This window comes from Dendrobates tinctorius, unplaced genomic scaffold, assembly GCF_039654945.1.
Source record: "Dendrobates tinctorius isolate UK_male_01 unplaced genomic scaffold, ASM3965494v1 ptg000017l, whole genome shotgun sequence".
NCBI classification, from domain to species: domain Eukaryota; kingdom Metazoa; phylum Chordata; class Amphibia; order Anura; family Dendrobatidae; genus Dendrobates; species Dendrobates tinctorius.
Window position 1 is genome coordinate 16,491,845 of NW_027361685.1, and position 19,956 is coordinate 16,511,800.

The window sequence follows — 19,956 nt, forward strand, 5'->3', positions numbered from 1 at the left end:
GACCCTGTGTCTGAGGGATGGGGAAGACCCCTGAGCCCAATCACAGGGCCTCCACCTCACCCCCTGATCCATGAGGACATCAATGACCAGAAGATCCTAGAACTCATCTACAAGATGATTAAGCTGCTGACTGGAGAGGTGACACTGCTGGGAATGCTGGGACATTATACAGTAACACTATGAAGGGATGGGGGGATGACGGTATCATTGTGTGTGTCAGGTTCCTATTAGGTGTCAGGATGTCGCTGTCTATTTCTCCATGGAGGAGTGGGAGTATTTAGAAGGACACAGAGATCTGTACAAGAACGTCATAATGGAGGTTCCCCAGCCCCTCACATCACCAGGTAATAGACAGGACTAAATACACACGGCCTATAACTATCTGTATGTAGAGAATGAATTCAGTCCCTGTATGTGTTTCCTCCAGATCTATCCAGTAAGAGGACAACACCAGAGAGATGTCCCCGTCCTCTTCTTCCACAGGACTGTAACCAAGAAGATCCCAGTGCTCCTCAGGATCATCAGGTAGATGGAGAGAAGGTGTCAGGAGATCTCCCCTGTGATGTGTAGACGGCTGTGAAGGTCTTGTGCTCAGTCTTGTTTTATCCCCCAGTATTATATGTTTTATACTTGTGTAATGAGAACGGTGGAGATGGCAGGATTAGAGCTGATCATAGATGGGACTTCTCCATCTGTCGGTGACTTTTACAATATTTGTTTCAGGGTGAAGCTCTGACCGATATTAATCCTACAGAGACATATGTGAGGGGTGATGAGTGGTGTAAAGAGGAGATTCCCACATATGACTACCCAGGTGAGTAGTAACCACTGAATGCAGAGAAGTCACAGATTCCTCTCAGTCACCGGCTGTGGCTGCTTTATCGGTGGTGTAGTCCGGCCGTATTACCATGATCACCATTTTGCCTCTAGACCACAACATTCTCCTCCACCCAAAACTGTTCAAATGACTTTGGGCAGTGAAAGCCCTTTTCTATAGAACTTACCTCCTGGAGGATTCACCTACCCCCTGGTATTAGTGTGAGGGTGATCCCTTAAAGCAAGATCTATATGATTGCCTGTACCTGACCCAATATAGGCCGAGTGCGTGCTTAAAGAGTCACACAGAACACAGAGTTAGATGTCTACTCCTTTCTCAGTAAAGGCTTGCACACAACTGAAGTTTATTCTCAAGACAAAGAGACAGGAAATGGGTGTCACACAATCTTCTGAGTAGCCAGTGTCAGTCTATGATAGGTCCATTTCACCTTCACTTCCATATATGGTATCCAGTATCTCAGCTTCTGCATTGCAAGGATTCCTTCCAGATTGTTGTCTGAAGACACAGACGCCATTTTGGTATAGAACTGACTTAGGCTAGTTTCACACTAGCGTTTCACTGACCTGCGTCGGTCTGCGCACGGCCGCCGCTAAGCTCCAACCCAGGCCGCGCCTCCTCCCGGATGCTCCGCCTATGGGCGCAAGACGCTGCATGTGACCTGCGTACCCTATCTTTAGCATTGGGTACGCAGGCCATGCGCAGGTATGCGTTTGCTGGCGCATGCGTCCTTTTGAGGGTGCGCCGAGCACACCAAAATACAACACGATCCAGGATAGGGCCAAGTCTGTGATGCCAAGAAATGAGAGAATCTGTAGCAGGAGGGAATGGTCCACGGTGTTGAAGGCTGAAGACAGGTCCAGGAGAAGGAGGACAGAGTAGTGTCGCTTGCTCTTGGCGGTTAGTAAGTCATTAGTGACTTTAGTTAGGGCAGTTTCAGTTGAGTGATGCGCTCGGAAGCCAGAATGTAACCGGTCAAAGAGGGAACAGAAGGAGAGGTGGGAGGACAGTTCAAGATATACATGCTGTTCCAGTAGTTTTGAGGTGTAAGGGAGGAGAGATATTGGGCGATAGTTTGACACAGAGGATGGGTCAAGGGGGGGCTTTTTGAGGATGAGTGTGATTGAGGCATGTTTGAAGGATGAGGGAAAGACACAATTTCTGTCCAATAACAGCAGAGTTTCCCTTTATCCTGACTTTTCAATTTGTATTAAAACCAACTAACTTCAGGAGGATTGTGATAATCTCCAGGACAAACATTCCACCTGTGCCCTGATAGATCTCTAAGCTGTGCGTGGCTGAGGGCTGTAATATACATTTATTCCCGCCTGCAGGAGATGTGTTGGCTCCAGCCCTGGTGTAATGGAGTCACTCCACGTCATACATTACATTGTTTTTGATCCTAAGGAATTCAGATTACTGCACAATCTCTCCTGAAATGGGGAGCAATATTATTTTCTCTAATCTTCTGCTCAGGATCCATAGTAGCTCCAATGGTCCACCATAAATGAGGGTAACTCTGGTTTACTGTTGTGTAATCTGTATTTGTAGTTTTCAGTTAATGAGATTCTCGTGCTCTGGGGCTGGACTGTGGGTGGGGCTGTGGGCGGGGCTTTATGTGGTGCTCTGATTACATATTCATCTGTATTGGCTTATGACAGGTCGCTGACCCCTCACTGACCTGCCCCCATTATTACATAATGCATATAATAGCATTGATATTATTGGTGATAATGCCTATAATATTGTGGCTATTGTGAGGCTTAGAAAAAAAATCACATCCAGCAAAATGACACCAGCGGCCCCTGTGCAGTAGCCTCTATCTCTTACTTATAGATACTACTGTGCAGGTGCCGCCATCACCGGTGACATTTTGCTGGATTTCATTTTTTTCTAAATATCAAAATAGCCACGAGTCTAAACAGTGGAAACCCCCCCAACAAGTGACCCCATTTTGAAAACTAAACCCCCCCCAAGGAAATGTGTGGTGGGCACTTTGAACAACCAAGTGCTTCTCAGAAGTTAATTACGTAGAGCCGAGAAAATAAAAAATCATATTTTTTCCACAAAAAATGATCTTTTTGCCCTCCATTTTTTTTTCAAAGTGTAGCAGGAGAAATTGGACCCCAAAAGTTGTTGTGAAATTCGGCCTGAGTATTCTGACACCCCATATATGGGGGTAAACCACTGTTTGGGCGCATGGCAGAGCTCGGAAGGGAAGGAGCGCCATATTGGAGAGCAGATTTTGCTGGAATTGTTTGTGGGTGACATGTCACATTGTCTGAGCCCCTGAGGTGCCAGAACAGCATAAGCCCCAAAAGTGACTGCATTTTACCAAATACTTCCCTGAATGAATTCTTCTAGTGGTGCAGTGAGCATACTGACACCACAGCTGTTCCATAGAAAATTATACCATTGGGCAGTGAAGACAAAATAATGAGATTTTTACCACTAAAATGTTGTTTTACCCCAGATTTTACATTGGAAAATAGGTAGATAGGTAAATGGTCGCTACACCCATAGATGAATTCACAGAGGGGGGTCATTTCCTATTCCCAGAGGGGTGTCATTTCCAAAATGGGGTCACTTCAGGGGGGATTCTGCTGTTATGGCACTTTGGAGAGCCGCTAAGTGCCAGAACAACAGAATCCCCCCTGAAGTGACCCCATTTTGGAAATGACACCCCTCTGGGAATTCATCTATGGACAAGGGGGCGGCACGGTGGCTCACCAATGACAACATCTGTAAGGAGTTTGTGTGTTCTCCCCGTGTTTGGGTGGGTTTACTCCGGGTACTCCGGTTTCCTCCCACATTCTAAAGACATACTGATAGGGAATTTAGATTGTGAGCCCCATCGGGGACAGTGATGATAATGTGTGCAATCTGTAAAGGGCTGTGGAATATGTTAGCGCTACATAAAAAATAAAGATTATTATTATAGTGACCATTTTCACTACATGGAGGATTTCCAGAAACACATAGTGGAAGTTTTAAATGCGGCCATTGTGTAGCATTGTGGGCGGCACGGTGGCTCAGTGGTTAGCGCTGCAGCCTTGCAGCGCTGGAGTCCTGGGTTCGAATCCCACCAAGGACAACATCTGCAAGGAGTTTGTATGTTCTCCCCGTGTTTGCGTGGGTTTCCTCCGGGCACTCCGGTTTCCTCCCACACTCCAAAGACATACTGATAGGGAATTTAGATTGTGAGCCTCATCAGGGACAGTGATGATAATGTGTGCAAAATGTAAAGCGCTGCGGAATATGTTAGCGCTATATAAAAATAAAGATTATTATTTATTATTATAGCATGTTCGCATATTGGTGTGAGTAAGACTTTTGTAAGCAATGTGACCGGGAAAAATTATGTTATTAGACATTTCATGAATTGCAGTACTAAAGGTGTTATTTATAAAGTCACTTGTAAGCGCGGATTGGAGTACGTGGGAAAAACGATTCGAGAATTTAAGAGGGGAATTGGCGAACATGTGGGAGACATAACACATAAGAGGGACACTCCAATCTCAAGGCATATTCATGGTATGCATGAGGGGCAGATTTCATACCTTTCTTTTACTGCCATTGATAGGGTCTCTAAACCACAAAGAGGCGGCAATTGGGATCAATTGCTGTTGCAGCGTGAGGCTAAGTGGATATTCTACTTGGATACTGTAACACCTAAAGGCCTCAATGAACAGATCAATTTTAATTGTTTTATTTGAATCCCTTCTTTTGCCTTTTTTCCAATTTTTTTGATCTATAGTTTGGATTTTTCTTTAAGCCTGAATCACTTTTCTGTCACCCATTATTGGGGATTGGCATATGTGTATACATTTATATTATATGCCTATATATGCATTTCATGTTGCCGCTTATTTTGTTGTTTTGCGCATTATCTTATACTGGCACTTAATTGGGCGCCATTTGCTCCTTTTTTTGATATTTGGATATGCTATAATATTGCGTGCTTATATGAATATATGGTTTGAATTATTGTGCCTCTCCGGTGCTCTCATATATGATTGGCTTTTTCTGTATTGGCGACGCTGGGGGCGGCGCCGCACTCTTAGGAGTGTGGCAGGATATGTTCCCTGCTAACCGGAAGTGTGGCGCCGTTTGTTTTGATGGATGACACCGGAAGTGTGGCAGGATAGTTTCCCTGCTAACCGGAAGTGTGGCGCTGTTTGTTTGATGGACACCACCGGAAGTGGGGCATCCACCATCTTCCTCTCACCGGAAGTGGGGCGGCATCGGTTCTGGGAAATCTACTGAGGCGGTGTCTAGCGCGAATTATGACGCGCGCTCCTTATCTGAGTCGTCTTATGTGGTATGTCTGACACGCAAAACATGAGTGTGTATGGATAATTTGAAATACGCCATTTGTGTATGTGGTTTGTTACCGGAAGTGGGGCATCCACCATTTTGCGATTGCACCGGAAATGGGGCTTCATCCGCCCATTGGACATGGGTTTTTCCTTTCCAGTGATGTCATTGTGGGGCGTCTTTAGCGCTGGTTATGGCGCGCGCCCTGGGAGTTTTAAATCTTGCAATGGGGGATGACTGGTATGCGAGGTATGATCAAACATATATGTGTTAATTATCTAATTGTGGCAATATGTGTGCATTAACACAATGAGATATACTGTATATATACAGTGCCTACAAGTAGTATTCAACCCCCTGCAGATTTAGCAGGTTTGATAAGATGCAAATAGGTTAGAGCCTTCAAACTTCACACAAGAGCAGGATTTATTAACAGATGCATAAATCTTACAAACCAAAAAGTTATGTTGCTCAGTTAAATTTTAATAAATTTTAAACATAAAAGTGTGGGTCAATTATTATTCCACCCCTAGGTTTAATATTTTGTGGAATAACCCTTGTTTGCAATTACAGCTAATAATCGTCTTTTATAAGACCTTATCAGGCCGGCACAGGTCTCTGGAGTTATCTTAGCCCACTCCTCCATGCAGATCTTCAAGTTATCTAGGTTCTTTGGGTGTCTCATGTGGACTTTAATCTTGAGCTCCTTCCACAAGTTTTCAATTGGGTTAAGGTCAGGAGACTGACTAGGCCACTCCAACACCTTGATTTTTTCCCTCTTGAACTAGGCCTTGGTTTTCTTGGCTGTGTGCTTTGGGTCGTTGTCTTGTTGGAAGATGAAATGACGACCCATCTTAAGATCCTTGATGGAGGAGCGGAGGTTCTTGGCCAAAATCTCCAGGTAGGCCGTGCTATCCATCTTCCCATGGATGCGGACCAGATGGCCAGGCCCCTTGGCTGAGAAACAGCCCCACAGCATGATGCTGCCACCACCATGCTTGACTGTAGGGATGGTATTCTTGGGGTCGTATGCAGTGCCATCCAGTCTCCAAACGTCACGTGTGTGGTTGGCATCAAAGATCTCGATCTTGGTCTCATCAGACCAGAGAACCTTGAACCAGTCTGTCTCAGAGTCCTCCAAGTGATCATGAGCAAACTGTAGACGAGCCTTGACATGACGCTTTGAAAGTAAAGGTACTTTACGGGCTCGTCTGGAACGGAGACCATTGCGGTGGAGTACGTTACTTATGGTATTGACTGAAACCAATGTCCCCACTGCCATGAGATCTTCCCGGAGCTCCTTCCTTGTTGTCCTTGGGTTAGCCTTGACTCTTCGGTCAAGCCTGGCCTTGGCACGGGAGGAAACTTTCAAAGGCTGTCCAGGCCGTGGAAGGCTAACAGTAGTTCCATAAGCCTTCCACTTCCGGATGATGCTCCCAACAGTGGAGACAGGTAGGCCCAACTCCTTGGAAAGGGTTTTGTACCCCTTGCCAGCCTTGTGACCCTCCACGATCTTGTCTCTGATGGCCTTGGAATGCTCCTTTGTCTTTCCCATGTTGACCATGTATGAGTGCTGTTCACAAGTTTGGGGAGGGTCTTAAATAGTCAGAAAAGGCTGGAAAAAGAGCTAATTAATCCAAACATGTGAAGCTCATTGTTCTTTGTGCCTGAAATACTTCTTAATACTTTAGGGGAACCAAACAGAATTCTGGTGGTTTGAGGGGTTGAATAATAAATGACCCTCTGAATAAACTTTTCACAATGTAAAAAAAAATTAAACAAAGAAATAACATTCTTTTTTGCTGCAGTGCATTTCACACTTCCAGGCTGATCTACAGTCCAAATGTCACAATGCCAAGTTAATTCCGAATGTGTAAACCTGCTAAATCTGCAGGGGGTTGAATACTACTTGTAGGCACTGTATATATATATATATATATATGCCCTCTTCCTTCCACTCTCTTCAGACAGCAGATAGCATAGAGAGCGGGAGGATGTATTTCTCTTAGCTATAGCACTATGGCACTTTAAACAAGTTAGTCCCCTGAAGAGTTACTTGGATGAAACGCGTTGGGACGCTCCTTATAGGGAAAGTGCAGGGCATGTGCAATATAGGGCTAGCTGTGGACTGCCCTTGTAAGGGCAGGAGCCTGGGGATCAGTTAATGGTTAGCATGTAAGGGAATTGACAGGGTATTGTCTTCCCATCGCTACCTTCCTGTTGGTATACAGAGTATCCCTGGTGACTCCTGACCGTCTGCATAAACCGGTGAGATTGTTCCTTTTTTGAAATCTCGTTCCTTTTTTGAAATCTCGTTTATGAAAGGCTATGAACCTGTGGTCTGGCCTTTAAAAAATATACATGTGTATACATGTGCAATTGGCTATAGCATTGTGCTACCTTTTCATTCATGCTGTATCCATTATATAGGTTGTTGTCTGTTTTATCAGTTACATTCTATATCCCTTTTGTGATGCGTTTGGGTGCTTGCAAATATCCTCTGAGGATCACCCATTTATCTTGCATCTTTTTTTACATTCACTTGTGGGTGACATTATTTTTGGTATTTTTTAATTAGACGGTTAGAGTGATCAATGAGTGGAACAGGCTGCCATGAGAGGTGGTGAGTTCTCCTTCAATAGAAGTCTTCAAACAGAGGCTGGACAGACATCTGACTGGGATGATTTAGCGAATCCTGCTTTGAGCAGGGGGTTGAACTAGATGGCCCAGGAGGTCCCTTCCAACTCTACGATTCTATGATTCTATGAAACCGCCGACCATAAACAAATGTCGGCTCTGCACAAAGCCCTGCTAGTGCTGACGTTTTTCTACCGTTGGCAGTCATGAAGCGGTTAAGTTAAGGGTACCATCATTTCTGTCCAGGCCTATTTCATGAGTTTAATTTTTTTCATTCTGTGGCAGCATGGCTGAAAAGCAATGTCTGACTTTCATTTGTTCATTGAAACCAGGGGAAGAGTCTTGAGGAGACCATTTGCATATTCCCAGTGCCTTCTGGGATAAGTGAAGAGTCTCCGCAAACTCAACGATCACTGGGTTTTGGCCGTTGCAGCTGAAAAGAGGAAATCGGAAAACCAGGGGAAGAGTCTTGAGGAGACCATTTGCATATTCCCAGTGCCTTCTGGGATAAGTGAAGAGTCTCCGCAAACTCAACGATCACTGGGTTTTGGCCGTTGCAGCTGAAAAAAGGAAATCGGAAAACCAGGGGAAGAGTCTTGAGGAGACCATTTGCATATTCCCAGTGCCTTCTGGGATAAGTGAAGAGTCTCCGCGAGCTCAACGATCACTGGGTTTTGGCCGTTGCAGCTGAAAAGAGGAAATCGGAAAACCAGGGGAAGAGTCTTGAGGAGATCATTTGCATATTCCCAGTGCCTTCTGGGATAAGTGAAGAGTCTCCGCAAACTCAACGATCACTGGGTTTTGGCCGTTGCAGCTGAAAAGAGGAAATCGGAAAAACCGCGCGCCGAATTTTGGCTCATCTTTCATCGTTTTTAAGAAATCTCAATATGGAAGAGGCCAGGAGCCATTTGGTGAGCTGCATTTCTTGCTACATGTTCACAGATTTACCAGTGGAAAAGCCAAACTTCACATGCCACAATTGCAAGCTTGTGTCCCTGTTGGAGGAAAAGTTGCAAAATCTCGAAGAGAGGTTAGCTACGTTGAAGATCATTAAGGAAGGCGAAGAGTTCTTAGACAGAGCAGAATTATCTCTTCATGTTACAGAAAGAGAAGAAATTCGAAGTGCACCTGAATAAACAGAGGAATGGAGACATGTGACCCGGAGAAGCAGGAGGATCGGGAGGCAGTCAGCACCCATACTGCTCAGGAACCAGTACCAGGCTCTCACGCAGGAAAACGATGAAGAAATACATCAGGATAAGACTCTGCCAACAAACAGCAACCTTGTACGCCTTCAGAGTCCTCCTGGATGGAGAAAGAAAAATGTTGTGAAGAAGAAACGGAGAGTGGTGGTCATGGGGGATTCCCTGTTGAGAGGAACAGAGGCCGCTATCTGCAGACCGGATATAACTTCAAGAGAAATGTGCTGTCTTCCAGGTGCAAAAATTAAAGATGTGTCTGACAGGATATCCGGACTCTTCAGACCTACAGATGACTACCCATTCCTGCTACTACATGTGGGGACAAATGACACCGCAAGAAACGACCTGGAAACCATCTGCAGAGACTTTGAAGACTTAGGCAAGAAAGTGAAAGAACTGGGAGCGCAGGTGGTCTTCTCTTCCATCCTCCCAGTGGATGGCCATGGAACAAGGAGGTGGAATAAGATTCTGCAGGTGAACAACTGGCTACGTCGATGGTGCCGTCAGCAACAATTTGGATTTCTGGATCACGGAGTGAACTACTTATACGATGGACTACTTGCTAGAGATGGGGTGCACCTTACGAAGACTGGAAAGCAGGTATTTGGAAGTCGCCTTGCTACACTTGTAAGGAGAGCTTTAAACTAGAACAACATGGGAAGGGAAGCAAAAGACCAGAAAAAGCCATACACCTGACAAATGCTATTGAGAACTCTGCTATTAGAAGTGGAAAGGAAGAACAAAGACGAAAGAATCTAATTAATAAAAATATTGGAGAAAGAGAAACCAATCACAAACTAAAATGTTTCTATACTAATGCACAAAGCATGGGCAACAAACAAGGAGAATTGGAACTACTAACACAGGAAAAGAAATATGATGTCATTGGAATCACTGAAACTTGGTGGGACAATGCACATGATTGGAATACAAGACTAGAAGGATACAACTTATTTGCAAGAAACAGACTTGATAAACGAGGAGGGGGTGTCGCATTGTATGTTAGAAACGCGTATATCTGCACAGAGATTGAAGCTTCAGAGACTGGGAGTTCTGTGGAAACTGTTTGGGTAAGAATACATGGACAGAACAATGGAAAGGACACCATTGTAGGCATTTACTACAGGCCGCCTGTGCAAGCTGAAGATATGGATGAACTCTTCATGCATCAAATGGCCAAGTTCTCCAAAAAATATGACATAGTTGTCATGGGAGATTTCAACTATCCAGACATTTGTTGGGAATCTCTCTCAGGCAAAACTAACAGGTCAAGGAAATTCTTATCCTCTCTTGCTGACAACTTTATCTTCCAAAAGGTAGGGGAGAAAACAAGGGGAACTGCTACCTTGGATCTAATCCTTATAAACAGGGAGGAAATGGTTGAGGAGGTAAAAGTGGCTGGGACCCTAGGAGGTAGCGACCATGCTATTTTAGAATTTTGGATAACTAGAGGCGGAAGACCTGTGAAGACTCAGACGTCAAGGTTAGATTTCAGAAAGGCAGATTTTAAGGGATTCAGAAAGAGAATTGGAGGGATCCAATGGCTGGATATCCTTAAAGACAAAAATGTCCAGGAAGGATGGGAAATCTTGAAAAATGAAATTCTCAAAGCACGGTTGTTAACAATTCCGAAAAGAGGGAAGAATAGGAAGCATTTAAGGAAACCAGGATGGATGAACACAGAACTTAAGCACATGCTAAAAAGGAAGAAAAAAATGTTTATAAAATGGAAAGAGGGAGGCATATCTAAAGAAGAATATAATGCTGTCTGCAGAACCTGCAGGGCACAAATCAGATTAGCTAAAGCTGAAAATGAATTGAGGCTTGCAAGAGATGTCAAAAGCAATAATAAAGGATTTTGGGGATATGTCAAAAGTAAAAGAAAAGTCAAAGATGCTATAGGATTTTTACAGGATGAAAATTATGAAATGGTAAGACAGGATGTTGAGAAGGCTGATCTTTTAAATTCCTATTTTGCATCTGTTTTCTCTCAGAAAGGAAATGTAACATCAACTGTTATTCACTGTCCTATTAAGGGAATAGAAGAATCCAGGATATCTATAAACTGAAAGATAGTGAGGAAACACTTAGCTAACCTAAATGAATTCAAATCTCCAGGTCCAGATGAATTACACCCCAGAGTACTGAAGGAGATAGCAGAAGAAATTTTTGAACCCCTCTCCATAATCTTTGAAAATTCTTGGAGAACAGGAGAAGTGCCAGAAGACTGGAGAAGAGCAAATGTTGTTTCTATCTTCAAAAAGGGGAAGAAGGTGGACCCAGGCAACTATAGGCCGGTGAGTCTGACTTCTATACCAGGAAAGATCTTTGAACAAATTATTAAACAACATGTATGTCAGTACCTGGATAAGAATGAAATGATTAAACAGAGTCAGCATGGGTTTGTAACTAATAAGTCATGTCAGACTAACTTAATTTCCTTCTATGACGGTATCACTGATTGGGTGGATCAAGGAAATGCTGTAGATATAGTATATCTAGACTTCAGCAAAGCATTGGACAAAGTCTCTCATACAATCCTTATTGAAAAAATGACTAAGTATGGAATGGACAAGGCAACTGTTAGGTGGATTCATAACTGGCTTAGTGATCGGACCCAAAGAGTGGTCGTAAATGGCTGCACATCCAGTTGGAAGAATGTCTCAAGTGGGGTACCACAGGGCTCTGTCCTGGGCCCTGTATTGTTCAATATCTTTATCAACGATTTAGATGAAGGAATTGAGGGTAAACTGATTAAATTTGCTGATGACACAAAGCTAGGAGGGATAGCTAATACTAGAGAAGAGAGAGAGAGGATTCAAAAAGATTTAAATAAACTGGAGAAGTGGGCAGCAACTAACAGAATGGTTTTTAACAGGGAGAAATGCAAAGTACTACATCTGGGCAATAAAAATGAAAAAAGCATATATAGAATAGGAGGAATAGGGCTAAGTGACAGCACATGTGAAAAAGACTTGGGTATACTAATAGATCACAGACTGAATATGAGTCAACAGTGTGATGCAGCAGCAAAAAAGGCAAATGCAATTCTAGGATGTATTAACAGAAGCATACAGTCTAGATCACGTGAAGTCATTATTTCCCTCTACTCCTCTTTGGTCAGACCTCATCTGGAATATTATGTCCAGTTTTGGGCACCACATTTTAAAAAAGACATCAACAAACTGGAGCAAGTTCAGAAAAGAGCGACCAAAATGGTGACCGGTCTGCAAACCCTGTCTTATGAGGAAAGGTTGCAGGATTTGGGAATGTTTAGTTTGCAAAAGAGAAGACTGAGAGGAGACTTAATAGCTGTCTACAAATATCTCAAGGGCTGTCACATTGTAGAAGGATCAACTTTATTCTCATTTGCACAAGGAAAGACTAGAAGCAATGGGATGAAACTGAATGGGAGGAGACAAAGATTAGATATTAGAAAAAACTTTTTGACAGTTAGAGTGATCAATGAGTGGAACAGGCTGCCACGAGAAGTGGTGAGTTCTCCTTCAATGGAAGTCTTCAAACAGAGGCTGGACAGACATCTGACTGGGATGATTTAGCGAATCCTGCTTTGAGCAGGGGGTTGGACCAGATGGCCCAGGAGGTCCCTTCCAACTCTAAGATTCTATGATTCTATGATTTTCATAGATTTTTAATTTATTATTACTTTTGTAAGATTCAAGTTATTTCTGTGACCATTGTGGGTTTTTCTGTAATTAAATGAGGGGTACCAGCAATTTTGACCACGTGTGTAGGAGGAGTGAATATTTTGACTCCACCGCCACTTTCCGGAAATTAACACTTAGCGGATGTTGGAGAGTGAAAATTACACATTTGCCATTTTATTACCCAGCAAGACACACACCACAAATTAAGTGGGTTCTTCTCACTATAGTATTGCTAAATACAGGGATCCTAAATGTTGTTTGCGCACACTGCAAGACTCCGAAGTGAGAGCGGATTTTGCTGGATTAGTTTATAGAAACTCTGCTGCTTTTCAACAGCCTTTGAGCCACTAATAGTGTGGGAACCTCTGTTTTTCCATTGACAGATGATGGACCTGAGTGGGGACTTGTTTTTGTGAGATGAGAATTGGTATTATTTTCGCCTACATAACATTGATTGGTTTCTTTTTATTCGATATTTGGGAGGCAGAATGAACAAACAATTGAACACCGCACACTACTGGTTCATCCAACAAGGTTTTCTATTAGACTGTGAACTGTCATTGTCTTGGTAAATATTTAAAGCTTTTACATAGCTTGCCATTTTTATGGACAGTTTAAGTAGAAATGTTGAAAAATATAAAACTCAATATTTTATTAAATTTTTTTTTTTTTTTATCTTAGCAGATGACTGTCCCAGGAGATCAGAGGGACAGCTGACATCTTCAATTTTTAAATCTGATGATTTTGAGATCCTACAAGATACAACTGAAGTGAATGCCATTACTCCAGATATATCATCATCCATTCACAGCAAAGATCTGTCATCTGATCCTATGAAACAGGTCCCATCTTCTGATTTATTACTGACTACTAAGGAAAATCAAAGTCGCAAAAGAGGCAATAAAAAACAAACTGCTCCTAAAGCAAAGAAGTCATTTTCATGTTCAGAATGTGGGAAATGTTTTACATGGAAATCACATTTTATTACTCACCAGAGAATTCACACAGGAGCAAAACCTTTTTACTGTTCAGAATGTGGGAAAAATTTTGCACATAAATCAAGTTTTGTTACCCACCAGAGAATTCACACAGGGGAGAAGCCTTTTTCCTGTTCAGAATGTGGGAAATATTTTGCACATAAATCAAGTTTTGTTACCCACCAGAGAATTCACACAGGGGAGAAGCCTTTTTACTGTTCAGAATGTGGGAAATATTTTGCACAAAAATCAAAGTTTGTTATCCACCAGAGAAATCACACAGGGGAGAAGCCTTTTTCCTGTTCAGAATGTGGGAAATGTTTTAATCAGAAATCGGTTCTTGATAGACACCAGAGAACTCACACAGGGGAGAAGCCCTTTTCCTTTTCCTGTTCAGAATGTGGGAAATGTTTTGAACATAAATCACATTTTGTTAGACACCAGAGAGCTCACACAGGGGAGAAGCCTTTTACTTGTTCAGAATGTGGGAAATGTTTTAACAATAAATCCGATTGTGTTAATCACCAGAGAATCCACACAGGGGAGAAGCCATTTTCCTGTTCAGAATGTGGGAAACGTTTTAACACTAAATCAGATTGTGTTAAGCACCGGAGAATCCACACAGGAGAGAAGCCTTTTTCATGTTTAGAGTGTGGGAAATGTTTTGGACGGAAATCACATTTTCTTTCCCACAAGAGGACTCACACAGGGGAGAAGCCTTTCTCATGTTCAGAATGTGGGAAATGTTTTAGGAATAAATCAGATTGTGTTATGCACCAGAGAATGCACACAGGAGAGAAACCCTTTTCTTGTTCAGAATGTGGGAAATGTTTTAACACTAAATCAGATTGTGTTAAGCACCAGAGAACTCATACAGGGGAGAAGCCTTCTTCCAGTTCAGAATGTGGGAAATATTTTAACCAGAAAGCGCTTCTTGATCGCCATCAGAGCAGTCACACAGAGGAGAAGCCATTTTCATTTTCTTAATGTGGGAAATATTTTACTTGGAAATCAACTGTTAATAAACATCAGAGATGTCACATAGCGGAGTATACTTTTATATGTTCATAATGTTGGAATAATTTTAACCAAAATTGCACCTTCTTAAATGGGTTGTCTCTTGTTATTCCTCATGTTTGCTGATGAAAGGAAAAAGCTAAACCTTATTAATTGCAAATGTTAAACTATACCCATAATTCACCCCCTGAAGGTTAGTTGGAAAGTCACTAATAGAAAAAACATGTACCCCACATCTCAGTATATAGGGTGAGGTGACGTATACACATTCACTCTCCAAGCCTCTCATTTCTACGGGTTTCATCGTCCTCACCAAAGATGACTCATTAGGATTTGGTGCAGATACAATCTTTTGGTCATCCTTTATTGCATTTCAATGCAATGTTGTGGCGACCAAAAAAAAGTAATTCTGGCGTTTTGACCTTTTTTCTCGTTACGCCATTTAGCGATCGGGTTAATTTTTTTTATATTGATAGATTGGGCAATTCTGAACGCCGCTGTAACAAATATGTGTATGTTTGATTTTTTATTGTTTTATTTTGAAAGGGGCGAAAGGCGGGTGATTTGAACTTTTATTTTTTTTTATATTTTTAAAAACATTTCTTTTTTTACTTTTGGCATTGTGAAGACATACAGCATTGTATCTTAATTAACCAGACGACTATTTTTTAGCAACGAAGAATAATAGAATGTTATCTGTATGTTGGCTTTCAAATTTAAGTGTTGATTTCTAGTTGGTCAAGAAAACACTTTTGCTTGTGTAAGCCGGTAATATTGACTTTTATTGTGCGCTTATCCTTGATCACTAGTGATGATTGCTGATATGCTAATTATACATTGTGTTATGGCGCCAGTTTGTTGACTTCTAAAGCAGAGAGGGAAAAACTATGCAAATAATTTAAATAATCAAGTAATGCTATAATAATCTCCTCTCCATTCTTACCCTTTATGTAAATACTGAATGAGGGACACTTGTTAAGTCTAAAAATAGGTTACATGCCTCTGTATAAAGAGACTGAGAGAAACAGTCAGAGAGATTCTGCCAAGACATCTATAGATCCAAAGGACAAGAGACAGGGCTGCAGCCACAACATCATCACGAGGGACACGGATCTATCATTCTATAGAAAACAACCTAGGGGTTTTCAGCCTTGGTTGGAAGAATACAGTTCTGCTCCATTGACCATCACTGAACCATGGATACATTTGCAGAAGCCAGATTGTGATCTTTGGATCAACTGGCCTTGTACCTTGTATGGACTCAATGGACTGTCATGTTCCTACACTTATTGTTACCTCCTCTCTGTGTGCAGGCCACCATCTTGCTCTCACCGGAAGTGGGGCGGCATCGGTTCTGGGAAATCTACTGAGGCGGTGTCTAGCGCGAATTATGACGCGCGCTCCTTATCTGAGTCGTCTTATGTGGTATGTCTGACACGCAAAACATGAGTGTGTATGGATAATTTGAAATACGCCATTTGTGTATGTGGTTTGTTACCGGAAGTGGGGCATCCACCATTTTGCGATTGCACCGGAAATGGGGCTTCATCCGCCCATTGGACATGGGTTTTTCCTTTCCAGTGATGTCATTGTGGGGCGTCTTTAGCGCTGGTTATGGCGCGCGCCCTGGGAGTTTTAAATCTTGCAATGGGGGATGACTGGTATGCGAGGTATGATCAAACATATATGTGTTAATTATCTAATTGTGGCAATATGTGTGCATTAACACAATGAGATATACTGTATATATATATATATATATATATATATATGCCCTCTTCCTTCCACTCTCTTCAGACAGCAGATAGCATAGAGAGCGGGAGGATGTATTTCTCTTAGCTATAGCACTATGGCACTTTAAACAAGTTAGTCCCCTGAAGAGTTACTTGGATGAAACGCGTTGGGACGCTCCTTATAGGGAAAGTGCAGGGCATGTGCAATATAGGGCTAGCTGTGGACTGCCCTTGTAAGGGCAGGAGCCTGGGGATCAGTTAATGGTTAGCATGTAAGGGAATTGACAGGGTATTGTCTTCCCATCGCTACCTTCCTGTTGGTATACAGAGTATCCCTGGTGACTCCTGACCGTCTGCATAAACCGGTGAGATTGTTCCTTTTTTGAAATCTCGTTACTTTTTTGAAGTATCGTTTATGAAAGGCTATGAACCTGTGGTCTGGCCTTTAAAAAATATACATGTGTATACATGTGCAATTGGCTATAGCATTGTGCTACCTTTTCATTCATGCTGTATCCATTATATAGGTTGTTGTCTGTTTTATCAGTTACATTCTATATCCCTTTTGTGATGCGTTTGGGTGCTTGCAAATATCCTCTGAGGATCACCCATTTATCTTGCATCTTTTTTTACATTCACTTGTGGGTGACATTATTTTTGGTATTTTTTAATTAGACGGTTAGAGTGATCAATGAGTGGAACAGGCTGCCACGAGAGGTGGTGAGTTCTCCTTCAATAGAAGTCTTCAAACAGAGGCTGGACAGACATCTGACTGGGATGATTTAGCGAATCCTGCTTTGAGCAGGGGGTTGAACTAGATGGCCCAGGAGGTCCCTTCCAAACTCTACCATTCTATGATTCTATGAAACCGCCGACCATAGACAAATGTCGGCTCTGCACAAAGCCCTGCTAGTGCTGACGTTTTTCTACTGTTGGCAGTCATGAAGCGGTTAAGTTAAGGATACCATCATTTCTGTCCAGGCCTATTTCATGAGTTTAATTTTTTTCATTCTGTGGAAGCATGGCTGAAAAGCAATGTCTGACTTTCATTTGTTCATTTTCATAGATTTTTGATTTATTATTACTTTTGTAAGATTCAAGTTATTTCTGTGACCATTGTGGGTTTTTCTGTAATTAAATGAGGGGTACCAACAATTTTGACCACGTGTGTAGGAGGAATATTTTGACTCCACAGCTACTTTACGGAAATGAACACTTAGCGGATGTTGGAGAGTGAAAATTACACATTTGCCATTTTATTACCCAGCACATAGTGCCCAGATTGGGCTCCAGGAGACACACACCGCAAATTAAGTGGGTTCTTCTCACTATAATATTGCTAAATACAGGGATCCTAAATGTTGTTTGCGCACACTGCAAGACTCCGAAGTGAGAGCGGATTTTGCTGGATTGGTTTATAGAAACCTTGTTGCTTTTCAGCAGCCTTTGAGCCACTAATAGTGTGGGAACCTCTGTTTTACCATTGACAAATGATGGACCTGAGTGGGGACTTGTTTTTTGTGAGATGAGAATTGGTATTATTTTCACCTACATAACATTGATTGGTTTCTTTTTATTCGATATTTGGGAGGCAGAATGAACAAACAGTTGAACACCACACACTACTGGCTCATCCAACAAGGTTTTCTATTACACTGTGAACTGTCATTGTCTTGGCAAATAATTAAAGTTTTTTACATAAACTGTCTGTAAAAATGGCAAGCTAAGTAGAAATGTTCAAAAATATAAAACTCAAGGATATTTTATTAGAAAATAATAATTGTTTTTTATCTTAGCAGATGACTGTCCCAGGAGATCAGAGGGACAGCTGACATCTTCAATTTTCAAATCTGATGATCTTGAGATCCTACAAGATACAACTGAAGTGATTGCTGTTACTCCAGATATATCATCATCCATTCACAGGAAAGATCTCTTATCTGATCCTATGAAACACGTCCCATCTTCTGATTCATTACTGACTACTAAGGAAAATCAAAGTCACAAAACAGGCATTAAAAAACAAACTGCTCCTAAAGCAAAGAAGTCATTTTCATGTTCAGAATGTGGGAAATGTTTTACATGGAAATCACATTTTGTTAGGCACCAAAGAACTCACACAGGGGAGAAGCCTTTTTCATGTTCAGAATGTGGGAAATGTTTTAACCATAAAGGGCATCTTGTTATACACCAAAGAACTCACACAGGAAACAAGCTTTTTTCTTGTTCAGAATGTGGGAAACGTTTTGCACATAAATCATATTTTGTGAACCATCATAGAACTCGCACAGGGGAGAATCCTTTTTTATGTTCAGACTGTGAGAAATGTTTTAACCATAAAGGGAATCTTGAGCAACACCAAAGAAATCACACAGAGGAGAAGCCTTTTTTATGTTCAGAATGTGGGAAATGTTTTAACCAGAAATCACATTTGGTTAAGCACCAGAGAACTCACACAGGGGAGAAGCCTTTTTCATGTTCAGAATGTGGGAAATGTTTTAACTATAAAGGGAATCTTGAGCAACACCAAAGAATTCACACAGGGGAGAAGCCTTTTTTGTGTTCAGTATGTGGGAAATGTTTTATCCGGAAAGTGCTTCTTGTTACACACCAGAGAACTCACACAAGGGAGAAGCCTTTTTCATGTTCAGAATGTGGGAAATGTTTTAACCAGAAATCACATTTGGTTAAGCACCAAAGAACTCACACAGGGGAGAAGCCTTTTTCATGTTCAGAATGTGGGAAATATTTTAACCGGAAAGTGCTTCTTGTTAGACATCAGAGCAGTCACATAGAGGAGAAGCCTTTTTCATTTTCTTAATGTGGGAAATATTTTACTTGGAAATCAATTGTTAATAAACATCAGAGACGTCACATAGGGGAGAAGCCTTTTTATATTCATAATGTTGGAATAGTTTTAACCAAAACTGAATCTTCTTAAATGGGTTGTTTCTTGTCATTCCTCATGTTTGCTGACAAAAGGATAAAACTAAACTTTATTAATTCCAAATGTAAAACTACACCCATAATTCACCCCCTGAAAGTTATTCAGTAGGTGACTAAGAGAAAAAATATGTACCCCACAGTTCAGTGTATAGGGTGAGGTGACGTATACACACTCACTCTCCAAGCCTCTCATCTCTGAGGGTTTCATCGTCCTCACCAAAGGCGACTCATCAGGAGACTCTTTAATATTGAACTATATTCAAGCGAGACTAGACAAAAAAACCCTGAAACTATATACTGTGTAAGTTTATAAGCCACTCCAGTGTCAGGAATAGATAGTATGTGACAATACAGTATAATTCTTGTGTTTTTCTCCTATAGGGACTGCCCTAGTTTGGTAATGTAACTGCTGTTAATTAGTAGTGCAGACAAATTGTCCTAGACTAAACTCAGTCTTCAGACGGCCCAATATGTACCACTCAGGAAAACTTACCTGCTCCAAAGATCATTAGCAGCTTCTAACTAATGGCCATGCTGCGGTCTGTCAGGGAATGAGTGCAATATCGTTATAAAGACTAGGGATATGTGCAGTCATAATGTCTGGGAGATCTGTGCCATTATTTA

The 19,956-nt window shown here is 41.8% G+C and overlaps 1 pseudogene; it reads left to right on the forward strand.

Annotated features, from left to right (window-relative positions):
* The first annotated feature begins 5,385 nt into the window (after window positions 1-5,385).
* LOC141082459 (uncharacterized) lies at window positions 5,386-19,327 on the forward strand (annotated as a pseudogene).
* Window positions 19,328-19,956: the final 629 nt, after the last annotated feature.